Source organism: Hylobates moloch, unplaced genomic scaffold (assembly GCF_009828535.3).
Source record: "Hylobates moloch isolate HMO894 unplaced genomic scaffold, HMol_V3 SCAFFOLD_8, whole genome shotgun sequence".
NCBI lineage: Eukaryota > Metazoa > Chordata > Mammalia > Primates > Hylobatidae > Hylobates > Hylobates moloch.
The window spans coordinates 14,817,325-14,835,810 of record NW_026652283.1 but is presented as its reverse complement, the minus strand read 5'-3'; positions in this window follow the sequence as shown (position 1 = coordinate 14,835,810).

Genomic DNA, 18,486 nt, shown 5'->3' with positions numbered 1-18,486 from the left:
CAGTAGAGTATTTTTAATTTAGATTGGGACTTTGTGTCTATTTGTGTATATATAAGATTCAGACATCTCCCAGTAAGCAGTCAACTTCTCCATCACTGATTAAATCCTCATTTTGTGGAAGTTTAATGGAAGGAATATGTGAGAAGATACAGGATACTATCAGGGAAGAGACAAGGAGCGTGGAGAGTTTGTATGGATGGGTAGCGAAAAGGAGGGGGGGGAATATCCCCATTTGTGCTAAAGGCCTCTGGCTAGATCCAGATTAAGAAACTAGTGATACAACTTTGAATGGAGTCTGTACTGATTTTTTAAATACCAATTTTTATTCAAAAATACAGCAATCACAATTTATGTTATCACTGTAAGAATTTTAAAAATAAAAAGAATCATAATATGACTGTGTAAAGGAAATAATGTGTTGTCTGCAAAATACAGAAAGTGGAATAAAAAATAAGACACGGGGATCTCTACAAAAATCGTCTGAAGTTTGTCTTCATGCCCCTAATCTGAATGCATGTGTCTAAAACGAAACTCATCGCTTTCTTAAATATGCTTCCCTTGGGAATTTATCATCTCAGCCAAATTCATCACCATCTACACAGTCATCCAAGCTAAAACTCTCAAAATGTTACCAAGCTCCTCCTTGTTCCTTTAATCCTCTTAACATAACTAACGGGTGAAGTCCTTTTCCTTCTCCCACATTAACGTCTTTCTTTATCTTTCCCCTCTTGACTCCCATGCTGCTTCAGTTCACAGGCCCTTCCTTGCTCTTCCTTCCTTGAGTTATTTTGGTTTCCTCTTGTAAAAGATGCTTGCTATTGCTTGCTGTTTGCTACCCAGTCAGTATTTCCTCTCCTTCATGGTATGAACTCTGTTTTCTTTGGGGGAGCTGCCCCACCTCCACTCTCGGGGAGGTGTTAACTGGCTTAAACGAAACAGCCAATCACATTCCTGCATTTTGTGATTGGTTCAGGCTCAGGCCCTGACCTAAGTTGGTCCAGTCAGAGTGAACTTTTTTCTGGAAATGCTGAGACACAGGCACTCTGTTCTCCCCTACTAGATACAGCCTAGGAATCATGACACCCAAGGAGCTGTAGGCAAGGGATAAGTTATTTCAAAGAGGAAAGCCTGCCTGAAATTGTAGCCAACACTGAGAAAAAAGAGCTGGAAAAGGAGAAAGAGAAACTGGGCCTGGGTCACTTCATTGGACCCTGGATAAAGCCTCCTCTGTATTGCTGTAGCTCTGCAGGCCAATAACTATTGCCATTCTGGCTTAAGCCAGTTGAGTCAGCTTTTCTAAAATAATTCTAAATACAGGTTGAGTATCCCTTAGCCAAAATACTTGGGATCAGAAGTGTTTGGGATTTCAGATTTTTTTTTTTTGATTCAGGGATATTTGCACATATATAATGAGATATTTTGAGACATTTTGAGGATGGGACCCAATTCTAAACACAAAATCCATGTTTTATGTATGCTTTATACCTATATCCTGAAGGTAATTTTATACAATATTTTTAATAATTCTGTACGTGAAACAAAGTTTTGACTACGACCCATCACATGAGGTTAGGTGTGGAATTTTCCACTTGTGGCATCCTATCGGTGCTCAAAAAGTTTCAGATTTTGGAACATTTCAGATCTTTTGATTAGGGAGGCTCAACCCATACTTAATTTTTTAATACATCCTACCTGGTGGCCTTGCTTGATTCTCTCTGCTTGTAGTATGATGGAGTGGAGAAATACAAATTTGGAGTCTGGGTTTGAGTCTTGGCAATTATTTTCCTTTGCCTCAGTTTTCTGGTATATATGTAAGGACTGAATGGCATAGCACCTCTGACTAAACTCTCCTCTCCTTTTAAGTGCCTTCTGTTTTCTGGAAGAAGCCTACCTTATGTACTACATGAGAGGCCCCTGGCACAGCATCTGACTGTCTGTTTTCAAAAATAGGACTGTCTGTTCCTTTCCCCTGACCTTCCCCATCCATCATCAATCTCAAAGTTACATTTCTTTTATTGTTAATTTTTGTTGGTTTTTACTTCTAGTCTTCATTTCCTTATTACACATTTATTATAGAAAAATCAGAAATGAAAAGTAGGCAAAAAGAAAATTTTAACATGTAACTGTAATCATTCAACCTAAAGATAATTGCTGCTGACATACTGGAAAAATCATCTTCCAGAGTTTTTTCTACACCTAAATACATATGTAAATATATTTTTAATGAACAGTCCAAGGCTCAAAATGCCATACCATGCCCACACCCTTCTTCCAAGGTACTCTATCCTCATTCCCTTGCTGAGAAAACTGGCTGTAAGTGACTTCTTAAATGTAGGTAGCTGTTTTCTGTGCTGTATAACCTTACTTCACACAACCCATCCACAGGCTGTACAGTGGCTTTTGAGTGGTGTGATTCAAACAGAGAAAGATATTAACTCACCTGACCAGATTTTCTCTCAAGAATTTGAATTATAAATATAAGAGAGTAATGGAATTGGGAAAAAGGTAAGTACTGGTAGATATATACCTAAGGCACGATACATATGCCATGAAGAGGTAGAAATAGAAATCAAAGGCATGACTCAGAGAAAACAGCTACCCGTGGAGGGTAATGTAACCACTAGAATGCAGAAAATGGAGCTGGATTACACTAAGAGCATGAGAAAAAGAAGCATCGCTACTGCTGTAGGGCCTGTTTCAGGCTCCATGAAGCCCAGCAAAAACATAGTTCTTTTCTTGCCTGTGAAGCCTGATTGCATGGCTGTGATTGCCCCTCTTATCTCCATGTATTGAAATAATAATAAAGTCCCTCAATACTTGACATCAGCTGAGTTTCTGTTCTCTATAACCAGAGGAACCCAACGCAATATATAAATATAACAACTATGTAATCACATATGCATAATCTTTATTATACGCAATTTTTCTACATTTAACATCATATTGTAAACCTCTTACCAAGTCTATAAAATCACATCTACATCCTCATTCTGGAGGTTACTAGGAGCCTATTGTATTTACATACCATAATTTTTACCAATTCCTAATTCCTTATTATTGACTATTGACTTTCTTAGGGAAATCTCAAATGGGCTTGAAAATTGCAGTGCTGACCATGCAATTTTTTTTCTTCTTTGGGAACAAATCTAATATTGTCAAAGGTCATTGTGTTCTTACACTAAGAAATCTACAATTGCCCTGTTGAAAAATGAGCCACTTCTGTGAATTTTTTATTGATGTTTATATAGTTTGTAAACCATACTGATTTTTAAAAACAAACATGTCTTCATAATAAGTTTTGGGAAAACTCATATTTTTCTATCCCAAATATGGCAATAGAAAGATGTAAAATAATTTTACTGTAGACTTACAATTTTCCCAGGTAGGGTACCAAGACTTCGAGCTGTGTGGCCATGAAAAACTGCTCCATCACTGCTGTCTCCTGGGCCCTTGGGGGAACAATATCAGTTTTGGATTTTAAAGACTTTTACCTCAGGAGGATGCCTGAAGTCAGTGCAGGTAAATTTGAAATATTATTTGGGTGCTGAATTTGACAGAGAATAAAAAGCATATAGATCCTTTGATCAGCCTCTGTCTATTGAAATGTAGAACTCTCCATCTCATTATAATGAAATGTATTAAGGCTCAGTCTGGCCCAGGCAGTGAAGTGATTCCCAAAATGGGCAAAACCTAAAACATGAGTATTTAAGTTGTTTTCTATTTTTTTGATCATTATAAACAATACCACAGTAAGTATTCATAGTATTTATTGTACAAGTGGAAATTCTGGGCCAAAGGGTATGCACTTTATTCTCTCTTTTTAAAAAATTTATTTTATTCATATATAATAATTGTGCATATTTATGGGTTACATGTGATTTTCGATACATGCATATAATGTGTAATGATCGAATCAGGGTACTTAAGATATTCATCACCTCAAATATGTATAATTTCTTTGTGTTGGAAACATTTAAACTCTTCTACTATTTTGAGATATACAATGAATTATTATTAACTATAGTCACTCTACTATACTATCGCACACTAGAACTTATTCCTTCTATCTAATTGTGTATTTGTACCTATTAACCAACCTTACTTCATCTCCCCCCGCCCTACCCCCAACCTTTCCCAACCTTTGCTAACCATCATTCTATTCTGCCTCACTGAGATAAATGTTTGTTTTGTTTTAAGCAACCATATATGAGTGAGAACATGTGACGTTTGTCTTTCCGTGTCTGGCTTATTTAACTTAATATAATATCCCCAATTCCATCCATGTTGCTACACATGACAGAACTGCATTCTTTTTTATGTCTGAATAGTATTCCATTGTGTACATTTACCACATGTTCTTTATTCATCCATTGATGGACATTTAGGTTGACCCTGTATCTTGGCTATTGTGAATAGTGCTGCAATAATCATGGGAGTATAGGCATCTCCTTGATATGCTTATTTCCTTTTCATTGGATAAATACTTAGTAGTGAGTTTGCTGGATTGTATTTATTTCTTTTTTTTTCGAGATGGAGTTTCGCTCTTGTTGACCAGGCTAGAGTGCAATGGCGCCATCTCGGCTCACCGCAACCTCTGCCTCCTGGATTCAGCGATTCTCCTGCCTCCACCTCATAAGTAGCTGGGATTACAGGCATGTGCCACCACACCCAGCTAATTTTTGTATTTTTAGTAGAGATGGGGTTCTATTTGTAATTTTTTGAGAAGGCTCCATAATGTTTTCCATAATGGCTGTATTTACTAATTTAACACCAACAGTGTATAAGAGTTCCCTTGTCTCCTGTCCTCACTAGCATTTGTTACTTTTGATCTTTTTCATAATAGCCATTCTAACTGGGGTGAGATGATATCTCATTGTGGTTTTGATTTGCATTTTCCCTGATCATTACTGATGTTGAACATTTTTTCATAGAATTGTTGGCCATTTATACGGCCATTTCTTTTGAGAAATGTCTATTCGGAGCATCTGCCCACTTTTTTATATTTTTTGGTTTTAATTTTTTGAGACTGGGTCTCACTTTGTTGTCCAGGCTGGAGTGCAGTGGTGTGATCACAGCTCACTGTATCCTCAACCTCCTGGGCTCAAGCAATCCTCCTCACTTAGCCTCCTGAGTAGCTGAGACCACAGGCACGTGCCACCACAACTGGCTAATTTTTTTAACTTTTATTTTTAGTTCAGGTTTGTGCAACAAACCTACATGTGCAAGTTTGTTACATAGGTAAATTTGTGTCATAGGGGTTTGTTGTACAGATTATTTCATCACCTAGGTATTAAGCTTAGTACTCATTAGTTACTTTTCCTGATGCTCTCCCTCCTCCTACCCTCCACCTCCACCATCTGACAGGTCCCAGTGTGTGTCGTCCCCCTGTATGTGTCCATGTGTTCTCATCCTTTAGCTCCCACTTATAAGTGAGGACACGTGGTATTTGGTTTTTTGTTCCTGTGTTAGTTTGCTAAGGGTAATGGCTTCCAGCTCCATCCACGTCTCTGCAAAGGACATAATCTAATTCTTTTTTATGGCTGCATAGTATTCCATGGTGTTTATGTACCACATTTCCTTATCCAGTCTATCACTGATGGGCATTTAGGTTGACTCCATGTGTTTGTGATTGTGAATAGTGCTGCAATGAACATTCACGTGCATGTGACAGAATGATTTATATTCTTTGGGATGTATACCTAGTCATGGGATTGCTGGGTTGAAAAATATATCTGCCTTTAGGTCTTTGAGGAATTGCCACAAAGGCTGAACTAATTTACACGCCCACCAATGGTGTATAACTCTTCCTTTTTATCCACAATCTTGTTAGCATGGGCTTTTCTTTCTTCTTTTTTTATATAATAGTCATTCTGACTGGTGTGAGGTGGTATCTTATTGTGGTTTTCATTTGCATTTGTCTAATGATCAGAGATACTGAGCTTGCTTTTGTATGTTTGTTGGCCACATGTATGTCTTCTTTTGAAAACTCTCTGTTCATATCCTTTGCCTACTTTTTAATGGGTTTTTTTTTTCTTGTAAATTTAAGTTTCTTGTAGCTGCTGGATATTAGACCTTTGTCAGATGCATAGTTTGTGAAGATTTTCTCTGATTCTGTAAGTTGTCTGTTTACTCTGTTGATAGTTTCTTTTGCTGTGCAGAAACTCTTCAGCTTTTTTGTTGAAATTGCTTTTGGCATCTTCATCATGAAATCTTTGCTTTTGCCTATGTCCTGAATGGTATCACCTAGGTTGTCTTCCAGTGTTTTTAAAGTTTTGGGTTTCACATTTAAGTCTTTAATCCATCTTGAGTTAAATTTTCATATATGGTGTAAGGAAGGGGTCCTGTTTTAATCTTCTGCATATGGCCAGTCAGTTATCCCAGTACTATTTATTGAATAGGGAATCCTTTCCCCATTGCTTGTTTTTGTCAGATTTGTCGAAGATCAGATAGTTGTAGGTGTGTGGTCTTATTTCTGTATTCTCTATTCTATTCCATTGGCCTATGTGTCTGTTTTTGTACCAGTACCATGCTGTTTTAGTTACTGTAGCCCTGTAGCATAGTTTGAAGTTGGGTAGCATGATGCCTCCAGCTTTGTTCATTTTGCTTAGGATTGCATTGGCTATTTGGGCTCATTTTCAATTCCATATGAATTTTAAAATAGTTTTTTCTAGTTCCAGGAAGAATGTCATTGGTAGTTTGATAGGAATAGCATTGAATCTATAAGTTGCTTTGGGCAGTATGGCCATTTTAACAATACTGATCGTTCCTATCCATGAACGTGTAATGCTTTTCCATTTGTTTGTGTCATCTCTCATTTCTTTGAGCAGTGGTTTGTAGTTCTTCTTGTAGAGATCTTTCACCTCCCTAGTTAGCTGTATTCCTCAGTATTTTATTCTTTTTGTGGCAATTGTGGATGGGGGTTTGTTCATGATTTGGCTCTTGGCTTGACTGTTGTTGGCATATAAAAATTCTAGTGATTTTTCCACATTGATTTTGTATCCTGAGACTTTGGTGAAGTTATCAGCTTAAGAAGCTTTTGAACTGAGATAATGGGGTTTTCTAGATATAGGATCACGCCATCTGCAAACAGGGATAGTTTGACCTCCTCTCTTCCTATGTGGATGCCCTTTATTTCTTTCTCTTTCCTGATTCCCCTGGCCAGAACTTCCAATACTATAGTGAATAGGAGTGGTGAAAGAGGGCAACCTTGTGCTGGTTTTCAAGGGGAATGTTTCCAGCTTTTGCCTATTCAGTGTGATGTTGGCTGTGGGTATGTCATATACAGCTCTTTTTTTTGTGAGGTATATTCCTTCAATACCTAGTTTATTGAGTTTTTAATGTGAATGAATATTGAATTTTATCGACTTTTCCGCATCTATTGAGATAATCATGTGGTTTTTTTGTTTGTAGTTCTATGTGATGAATCACATTTATTGACTTGCAAATGTTGAACCAACCTTGCATCCCAGGGATAATGCCTACTTGATCGTGGTGGATACGCTTTTGGACTGGCTGCTGAATTCAGTTTGCCAGCATTTTTTTGATAATTTTTGCATCAATGTTCATCAAGGATATTGGCCTGAAATTGTCTTTTGTTTGTTTGTTTTAATCTCCACCAGGTTTTGGTATCAGAATGATGCTGGCCCCACAGAATACGTTAACAAGAGGTTGGGCACAGGGGCTCATGCCTGTAATCCCAGCACTTTGGGAGGCTGAGGCAGGTGGATCACCTGAGGTCAGGAGTTCAAGACCAGCCTGGCCAATATGGCAAAACCCCACCTCTACAAAAAACACAAAAATTAGCTGGCTGTGGTGGCACACACCTATAGTCCCAGCTACTTGGAAGGCTGAGGCATGAGAATTGCTTGAACCCGGGAGGCAGGCATTACAGTGAGCTGAGATCGCACCACTGCATACCAGCCTGAGCAACAGAGTGAGACTCCATCGCAAAAAAATAAAAAATAAAATAAAAAATAATTTTAAAAAAATTAAAATTTTTAAAAACCTTAAATTAGGAAGGAATCCCTCCTCCTTAATTATTTGGAATAGTTTCAGTAATTCCTAGACTCAAGCAAACCTCCTTCCTCAGCCTCCCTAGTAGCTAGGACCACAGGCATGTACCACCATACTCAGCTAATTTTTAATTTTTTTTTTAGAGATAGGATCTTACTATGTTTCTCAGGCTAGTCTTAAACTCTTGGCCTCAAGAGATCCTCCCACCTTGGCCTCCCAAAGTGCTGGGATTACAGGTGTGAGCCACATGCCTGGCCAGGTTATGCACTTTTATTGCCAAAAGACCCCTCTTAAAGGCTGTATCAATTCGTATTTCTACCACTGGAATATAGACATGCCAATTTCCTACATCTTTGCCAACACTAGGTATGCCATTCTTTGTAACTTTTAAAGAATTAGGTATCTAGTATAAATTGTGTTGACTCCCTGCAATAAAACCTCCAAGGGCTCTCCATTGTCTATAGTAGGCATTCTCAAACTTTTTGGCATCAGGACCTCTTTATAGTCTTAATACTTATTGAGGGCACCAAAGATCTTTGGCTTATGTGGTTTATACTTATTTCAAATGGAAAATTAAAAAAAAAACCCTACTAGTGAGACGTGGCATTTCTTTACATTTTCACAAATCTCTTTAGTGACTGGCTTATTCTATTATAGTAGAATTGGAAATCTCATATCTGCCTCTGCATTTGATCTGTTGCAATCATGTAGTCTCCAGGAAACTCCCTAGCACACTCATGAGAGAACAAGAGCAGAAAAAGTAAATCATGTCTTAGCATTATCTGAATGCAATTTTGGTTTCGTGAACCCCCTGGTAAGTTCTTAGGGGCTCCTAAGGGTGTCCAAAATATATGTTGAGAACCATAAAGTCCAAAAAAAAAAAGTCTCTTTAAAATTTCATATTAGTCCTTTCTTTCCTTTTTCCTTTTTTTTTTTTGAGACATAGTCTCGCACTGTCGCCCAGGCTGGAGTGCAGTGGCACGATCTCGGCTCACTGCAAGCTCTGTCTCCCAGGTTCATGCCATTCTCCTGTCTCAGCCTCCCGAGTAGATGGGACTACAGGTGCCCACCACCACGCCAGGCTAATTTTTCATATTTTCGGTAGAGACGGGGTTTCACCGTCCTTTCTTGATTTAATACTAAACCTTCCTCAATTATCCTTTCTAGCATGGTCCTTCTTAAAGCCATGCAAAATTCTGACTACTTCTCAGAAAGATGAATTTTCAGTTCTATATAATTTTGCACTTACCATTTTCTCTTCCAAGAATGCCTGTCTCTGGCTGCTATATTGGTGGTGTTTGAAGGAACTCAATAACTTCTCCAAATTCAGATTAAACTGAGACAAAGAAAAAAGCAAGCAGATAGAATCAAGTAATGCCTTTATTACCAATAAAGTTGATTTTGAAGAATGTGAGCTAATATATGGTAACAATGGGTTTCCTGACACTCCATACCCAGAACTTTACAGACCCACCTACCCAGGTGCAGAAAGCACTAGACAACTGCAAGCTTCCCCCAAGTACAGTTCCCTGCCCCATTACTATTATTATTAGAGACGGAGTTTCACTCTTGTTGGCCAGGCTGGAGTGCAGTGGCACGATCTTGGCTCACTGCAACCTCCACCTCCTGGGTTCAAATGATTCTCCCGCCTCAGCCTTCCAAGTAGCTGGGATGACAGGTGCCCACCACCATGTCTAGCTAATTTTTTGTATTTTTAGTAGAGATGGGGTTTCACCATGTTGGCCAGGCTGGTCTTGAACTCCTGACCTCGTGATTTGCCCACCTAGGCCTCCCAAAGTGCTGGGATTACAGGCATGAACCATTGTGTCTGGTCCCCATTATTAAATTTTGATAATGAAGGAAAGGCTCACTACAAAGAAAAGGGAGGAGAAAAGACTTGAGCAACATACAAACACCCAGTTCCTTATCCTATAGTCAACAAGGTAAATCACTCCATCTTCCCTGGGAAGTGTTGACCAAAAACAACAACAACAACAACAAACTCTAAAATATTTTAACAGGCTTATTCTGAGCCAATATGTGTGATCATGGCCCAGGAAGCAGTCTCAAGATGTCCTGCGAAAGCTTGCCTGAGGTGGTCAGGTTCCATGTTGGTTTTACACATTTTAGAGACACAGGAACTGTAGGTAAAATCTTAAATCTGTACATGAAAGGTATACATTCTTTCAGCCTAAAGAGGTGAAGCAGTCTTGCTGTCTGGAGTAACACCCAATGTTCACTGTCCCACAGCCAAGAAGAACAAGGACACAGAAATGCAAAGAGTGAGATTAAGAGTGAAATTTAATAGGCAAAAGAAAGCTCACTGCTGCAGAGAGGGGTCCCAGAGAAATGAGTTGCTGGATCCATGGTGAAATTCAGGGGGGTTTATAGAGGAGCTGGTCAGGAGGCAGCATCTGATTTACATAGAGCACAAAAGACTGGTTGAACCAGGTGTGCCATTTGCATAGGGTGCAAAAAACTGGTTAGGAGTAGGTATCCCATTTGCATAGGGTGTGAATTTCTGGCTATCCCCACCTGAATCTTTTATTATGCAGGCAGGTTCTGTGCCTGAGCTGCACCATGTTGCCCATTTCTCTATTACTGTACATTTAGTAACACAAAAGGAAGATAGAGCTTCCATGTTGGGCATGCCCGGCCCTCAGGTAAGCCCTTTCCTATTGACACAGCCGCCGACATCTTCCCGTGCAAGCTTCCAGCTTGCTTATCTATGTTTGCAGCTCTATTTTTCAGGCTGCTCTTTGTTAGAAAAGAAATGACTTGGGGGCTGCTTATTGTTAGAAGGGAAGCTCTTCCAAGGGAAGCTCTGTTGCCCTCACTATCTGCCTAAATAATTTCTTTCTACCTCCTGTATCAGAGGCACGGTATCTTGAAGTTGAGGGGTGTATCAGTTCATTCTTGCATGCTATAAAGAAATACCTGAAACTGGGTAATTTATAAAGAAAAGAGGTTTAGTTGGCTCACAGTTCTGCAGGCTATACAGGAAGCATGATGCTGGCATCTGCTCACCTTCTGGAGAGGCCTCAGGAAACATACAATCATGGCGGAAGGCAAAGGGGTAAATAGCACTTCACATGGCTAGGGCAGGAGGAAGAGAGAAGTGGGGAGGTCCACAAACTTTTAAACAACCATGTCTCCTGAGAACTCACTCACTATACAGTACCAAGCGGGGATGATGCTAAAACTCCACCCCCATGATCCAATCACCTTCCACTAGGCCCCACCTCCAACACTGGGGATTACAATTTGACGTGAGAGTTGTGGAGACACAGGTGCAAATCATATCATGGGGCTTATGGATCATAGACGGATTTAACGATTTTCTGTTCGGCCATTGGTTAAGCTTCATGTAAAGAGGATGTCAATAGACTGGAATGTTTGGGTTAAGATAAGGGTGGGGGGGGTTGTGGAGACCAAGGTTGTCACGTAGATGAAGCCTCCAAATAACAGCCTTCAGAGAGACTGTATGGTGAATATCTCCTTTCGTACCTTAAAGAGTGTCAAACGCTTAATCTCTCCTAGATCCCAGAGAGACCTGCCATAATAACAGAGATTCTCTATAGATGCAAATTTCTCCCACAAAAGACAGCTTTGCAAGGCCATTTCAAAATATGCCGAAGAAATACATTTTGGGCTAAAGCATTTTTATTTCCTTCAGGGTCTGCTATTTGTTATATGATGTTATATCAGAATCAGGTTGGAATTTGGTATCTTACTGCCACAAAGAGTGTGTTTTGTCAGGCTTGTGATCTCTAATGTTAATGCTGCCTAGTTATGCCTAAATCTTAAAAGGGAGGGGGTTTAATAAGATGTGTCCAACCTCCCTTCCTTTCATGGGTAGGAATTCAGTTTTTCAGGTATCTCTGAGATCCCCTTGACCCAAATGCGGGCCATTCAGTCGGTTGGGAGGCTTAGGATTTTATTTTTGGTTTACAGGAAGGATGACTGAAAAGGAAACCAGGAGTAGTACCCTAATTGCTTTCTTTCACACAAAAGGAAACAGGAATGCAGATGAATCATATCTCCCACTGCCGCCTCTCTCTCAGCCGCTCCCCACACATACACACAGTACAACCAATATTCTCTACCTACAAAATTCCTAGTCATACTTAAGCATGACCTCTTGTGTGAAGCTTTAACCTCTTGATATCTTTTCCCCTCCACCCATAGAGCATTTTTTTACATATAAATAAATTCAAGTCATATTAAGACATACATACATGGCACCGAGGACACAAATACAAATAAGATACTATTTTTACTTTGAAAAAGTTTGGGAAAAGATATCTATGACAGCATTTCTGATACAGTTGTCAGATTTTTATTCCCTACATTTATTCTTTCAACAAATTTAGAAGCACCGAGTACACAGACACCCTTATTCCACCAAATAATAATTTATGCATGTCATTGCACCATCTGAAATCTTTCTACACCATTTGACCCTCACAAGTCTCTGCTCAACTTTCATCCTGACCCTGAAATTACTCTCATTTCCTATCAAGATCTAGCCAGACCAAGGTCACCAGTAATTATCTCCCAAGCCCAACAGTTCATTTTTTCATCCTTCCTATTTCCCTAGTAATTTTATACTTGGGTGGATGCCTTTGAGTGTTTGTGTGTTTTGTATTTACAGCTATAATGGTAGAAACCTGCAGTATCACAGCTCATTTTATAAGGCTTTGGAAATAACATGGGCCGAATCCCAGATCCTAAGACCCAGCAGTAAATATAATAAAAGCCTGATAGAACATGTTTAACCTGGAAGGAGGGCATTGTTTCTGTCCCTTAACAGCTCATTATAGAGATTCTGCTTCATTGCTATTTCTCCCCATCTCCATGGCAGCCTACAGACTGCTTGAGAACATGATCATTGGCTAGATGTTTAGATTAAATGACCTTTGGGGGTCTCTTTTTACCCCTTGAAATTCTATAATTCTGGTGAGTTTCCTCTTCTTAGAAGTGCGGTGCAAAAGCATCATCTCAAAACAATGCCTAGCTCATAGTAACTAAAAACACAGACACAGGAGGCAGAATAACTGGCTTCAAATCTTGGCTATATACATGGCCTTAAGACAAAGTATTTTAATTTCTCTACCTTCGTCAACTCATCTATAAAATGATTATCATAATCATACCGATCTCACAGGCCTGTTGTGAGGAGCAAATAGCTGATATATTTAAGTCACTTAGAACAGTGCCCACCACTTACTAAGTGTGCAGTAAATTATGAATTACTAGTTAGCAAATATGTGTCCAAGGAATTCTACAATTCCATGAACTCCCAGTAACTTACAATATACGTTAGTAGGCACTCACAAAACACTGGAACCTGTTCTTAGGTCTGAATTTTATAGACTTCATTCAAACCTTTTAAATACCTGGTCTCATCAAAACAAAAAGATCTTTTAAATTAGAATGGCAGTCAGGATTTTTTGAAAACTAATTCTTAGCATAAATACCAGGTATATACATACTAAATCTACCAACTGAAATTCCATTACAAGATCATATTTGCATAATTCTATTATATTCAAAAAATTCACATCCATTTTTTTAAAGCTCAAATCAAGCATTCACACAACTGTACTATCTCTTCTTTGCAAAATCTTACTCTAGGTGTGTCAAAAGTCCACCAGGATACAGACACTGACTGCAGTTTAAAACACATAATCCAATAACATATTACCTGGTTCCATAAAGCTTGGAAACTGAAACAAACTTTCAACCTTGGAATGGCTTAAGCAGTGGGTAAATTTGGGACATTTACTCTTAAGTCATTTTAAAAGCATTAAAACATATTTCAAAGATTTCAAACATGCAATTATTTTTGCTGCCACTCAAAACATGAAATAAACATTGGTTTAAAAAAGACATGTGCTTTTTTTATCTATCAAAACAAACAGCTTAATGAATAAAAATTGTTTCCCCAAACTAAACCATTTTTCATACATTTGCAACGTATCCAGCAGGTTTTAGCAGTCTGAACTTAGAAAAGCCATTGGTAAATTGTAGCCCCCTCCCATACTAATGTATATCAAACTTCAGGTGTGGTTATTTTATGAAAACTCCTCTAAAAATATGTTTCACACATGTACTTTGAAACTTAATTCACTAGGAAAGCTGCACTTTTGTCTACCTCGATGGTACTAATATTTATGGTTATCTTGTGGACTGGGTCTCACTTTATAGTCACATCTTCCCTATATTAATCCCAAATGATAATTATCTTTTAAATTTGCTTAACGAATACATTTGGAGCACTTACTAAGATATTTGGCTGGATGCTTTAAGGAGTTTAAAGCTGGTTACAACAGGCTTACCCCTCAAAGAGCTCCCACTCAAGGCAGGCAGAAAGACAACGTAGAGAAATAAACTTAGTACAAGATTATCTGTTCTGCCCCTGTCCATGTACAAGTTCTGGGCCTAGAGTGCCATCATGATGAAGGACGGATACGCAGGCCAAACAGGCTTCTGTCCTAGGCCACCCCTGCCTGACTTGTTTGCCACTGGCCCCCAACTGCTTCTTCTGCAATCTCCTAGTTTAAAGCCTGGCTCCCTATACTCACCCCAAGCTTGTGCCTTTTTTGACCAATTTAGAGCCCCTTATTGACTCAGATTTCTCTTCACTCTTGAGTTCCAGACTTGCAAAGCTCCAGGTTAGAGACCCCTCTGCCAGTTCTGCTTTATAAGAACTACTTAACCTAGACCCCCTCCCACTCTCCACTTCCTCCTGGCCTTGCAACCTTCCTGCCATAGAAGAGGAATCAGAAAAAGACACAAGGCAATCATTTTATAAGAATGATACAAAGTATGATAGAAACCAGTAGTTATAGTTAAGTCAGAAAAGTGAGAGATGGCTTCCAAGTTTGAATCATCTTTTCTGATGTTGCTTAGTGATGAGCTTAAAAGATGCCCAGTAGGTAAAACTAAAGCAGAAAAAGCATGCTTATACTCATTAAAAAAATTATATTTGTGTTAACAATTTTTTGTAGTGTCATCATGGTGGTAGAAAGACTAACTAGAACTTTTCAAACAGCTTCTAAATCTCAGGCACTTTCCTGATCCAATTTTATTAATTATTCCCCTCCACATTCCAATGGGGATAAGTTTTGTTTGAGAGAAAAATACAGAATAATAACAGATGCCTCAGGCATTGCCACTTAACCTCGCCATTTCTTAGCATTTTAGTTTTAAAGTTGCTGTTGTGTCTACTACTGTTTCAACGTGAATCAGAATTTGTATGCATTCCAAACATAAATCTTCCTATTCAAATGTAACATGTATACAAATTCCAACTCCTTGGCTTCAGGCAAAGGCAGCATATCAAAACAGGTGGCATCCTCCAGGAAAACAAGTGTAGAACTTCTATGAATCAATGGGGATAGGTGCATGGGCTGACAGCAGGTTTCCCTGCACCCAACCTGACATAGGAGAGAAGCAAGAGAGGTGGGGCTAACAGAAAAAGCATATAACAACTCCATATTTGTAGGAAGCAGCCTGTTATTGAGGCAGAATCAGAGAATAGAAATGCATTGTGAGTAGCCCTAAAGCTGTTCATCTCTGGTGGCAAGGGAGAGTTAAGGCCAAAATAATTCACTCAAATACATAATCCTGTGTCATAAACAACCTATGTGTCTGTGAACAATAAGAATTCCTGCCAGCCTAGAATATGGACAGATGTAGCATTTATTCCACACAAACCTCTTGCCAGTACCTGGTCCAGAGAAAAAACTTATTTCATTAAAAAATGAGCATCTATGCAAAATTACTCCAAGAATATAAGAGAGAAAATAAATAAGGGGGAAAATAGAAGACAAACAATACTCACCAAGAAAAATGTTTCCATAAAGTAGGTAAAAATGTGGGCCAAACATATTGCCAAAGTCTTAAAAACAAACAAACAACTGAAACAAAGCTACTGTATCTATAAAACAAGAGTTCATATCAAATATACAAGAGCTCAGGGACAATAATAGCAGACAATAGAAAATGAAATATAATTTGGTAGAGCTCAGAAAACAAACATTTCACTGAAAGCAACCAGATTGTGCTGAAAACATGGCAAGAAAGAAGGATGACAGGAATAGAAAATAGTACCAAATGAAGTAGGAAAAAAACCCCTCAGAACTAGAGAACATAATAGCTAGACAGGACACATAAGTAATAACTGGCATCCTGAAGAAAAGTTAAAAAATAGTAATAAAAAAGGAAAAATGTTAAATATATACTTCAAAGTAACTTTCCAGAAATATGTTATGGATCTATAGACTGAGAGGGCACACTGAACCCCAGGAAAAACTGATACAAAACATTCAACCTTGAAGCTTGTTTTATTAAGGTTACTGGCATTGAAAGAAAAATCTTTTGTTGGACTGAGACAAAAAGTTTAAGTCAGACTGTTAAACTATGTACAGCAGCGTTCAATGCTAGCAGACACTGGAGCAATAATACAAAGTCCTCAAGGAAATAAAGTGTGTGATCCAAGAACTGTACATGGCCAAATAATCACTAAAGTGTAAAGACAATAAAATTTTTGAACTTGCAAAAACTCAGGGAATGTAGTCCCAAAGCCCTTCTTCAGGAAACTACTGGAGGCCAAACTTTGAATAGATAAACAGAGTCATGAGTATTGACTGCATTAAACTTGCAACTAAGACAAAAAGAATTGTGGAGATTATGGTCACAGAACAGAATTTAAATGTTATAAACTCTAATGATGTAGAATATAGCAACAGTTTGAAGAAGAGGACAAGGTGGTGGGTAGGTATGCTGATTTTCTCATCTGTAGAGAACAGAAGATTATTATTAAAGCTGATAAATCATGTAATAGAGCTATAAGTGGCCGGGTGCAGTGGCTCACGCCTGTAATCCCAGCACTTTGGGAGGCCGAGGCGGGTGGATCACAAGGTCAGGAGATCAAGACCATCCTGGCTAACATGGTGAAACCCCGTCTCTACTGAAAATACAAAAAATTAGCCGGGCGTGGTGGCGGGCGCCTGTAGTCCCAGCTACTCGGGAGGTTGAGGCAGGAGAATGGTGTGAAGCCGGGAGGCGGAGCTTACAGTGAGCCAAGATCGTGCCACCGCACTCCAGCCTGGGCGACAGAGCGAGACTCTGTCTCAAAAAAAAAAAAAAAAAAAAAATAGAGCTATAAGTACATTTCCAAGCCTCAAGAATATGTTATAAAAGCTACGTGACATCAAAAATCAGATGAGTTTGGAAGGAAGATAAGGGGGAGAAAGTAGAAATAAATAACTTCATCATCCTCTTGGTAGGAAGTCAATAGCTGTCTAAATAAACAGAAATGTACATATTTGGAAGAAAGGGCACATTGCTGGTAAGAGTGCAATTCTCTTTAAACAAAAGTACTCCATAGGACTTCTCTGGACCTATTATATGGGACCAAGAAACAAGGGGCAACTTTGCAGTGTTCAGCTTTAGAGACTAACTGAAAACAGAAATACAGTAGAGGGCCAACAAGTTCTTTCTTAATACAAAGCATTAACTGTCTCTCCAGTACCACCTTGTTATATTGTAGTTGACAACTGTGATGATGCTTGACCATCCTCTATCTTTTGAACATGATATGCCCCTTTCCCTAAGAAGGCAGCCAAAACTTGGCTTTCTCAGCTTCCTTTGCAGCTAAGGTATAGGGATGTGGCCAACACTGTAACAATTAGACATAACCAGACAGGAACTTGATACCCAAGAGATCAACATGAGGAATTCATCTTTGGCCACTGTGATAAACCCAACTTTCAGGGAAGGCAAAGGCAGAGGTTCTGGTATGAAGTGCCCTGAGGCAGTACCATCAGGTCTACACTTGATCTTAGCCAAAAGACCAAGAAGTGATTAAGAGCAGTTCTAAAGAGTGGTTTGGGCATTATTCATACCTAGCTGCCTCTATTTCTGATGTAGTTTGGATATTTGTTCCTGCCCAAATCTCATGTTGAACTATAATCCCCAATACTGAATGTGGGACCTGGTGGAAAGTGGTTGGGTCATCAGGACAGATCCCTCATGGCTTGGTGCTGTCTTTGCCATAGTGAATTCTCTCAAGAGCTGGTCATTTAAAAGTGTGTGGCACCTCCGCATTCCACCTCTTGCTCCTATTTTCACCATGTGATGTACCTGCTTCCCCTTCACCTTCCGCCATGATTGTAAGTTTCCTGAGGCCACCCTGAAGCTGAGCAGATGCCAGCACTATGCTTCCTGTAAAGCCTGCAGAACCATGAGCCAATTAAACTTCTTTTCTTTATAAATTACCCAGTACCAGGTATTTTTTATAGCGATGCAAGAACGGTCTAATAAAATTTCCCACTATCTGGCCATCCTGCATATTCTGTAAGACAGCATGCTTTAAGAATATTTTTTTGCTTAAACTAGGTAGAGTTCTGTTGCTTACAATTAAGAATCGTACCTACATGCAGTACAGCACTGGCAAACACTTAC